The sequence below is a fragment of the Penaeus monodon genome, chromosome 34 (genome assembly GCF_015228065.2).
Source record: "Penaeus monodon isolate SGIC_2016 chromosome 34, NSTDA_Pmon_1, whole genome shotgun sequence".
NCBI lineage: Eukaryota > Metazoa > Arthropoda > Malacostraca > Decapoda > Penaeidae > Penaeus > Penaeus monodon.
Genome location: NC_051419.1, coordinates 1600454 through 1600727, shown reverse-complemented (window position 1 = coordinate 1600727; position 274 = coordinate 1600454).

Below are 274 nucleotides of genomic sequence, written 5' to 3'. Positions count from 1 at the left end.
GCGATAGGAATTAACCTCAGAATTCGTCACTTGGAAGGGAAGGAAGAAACAGGTATTTCGTCTGATTTTATGACAGTGATTTCACCACAAGTTCACCAATGTAATCGTCTAAGTGGTGTGTAAGAAGCCAACTTTTTCTCACTCTATATAATTGTGTACGTATTTAACGATCTACTTCACGGGGAGAACAAAAAAAAGGAAATCATACAATATGATAATTATGGTAAAATTATTAAATAATGGTTTACAAAATCAGTTATTTATATCTATGAAA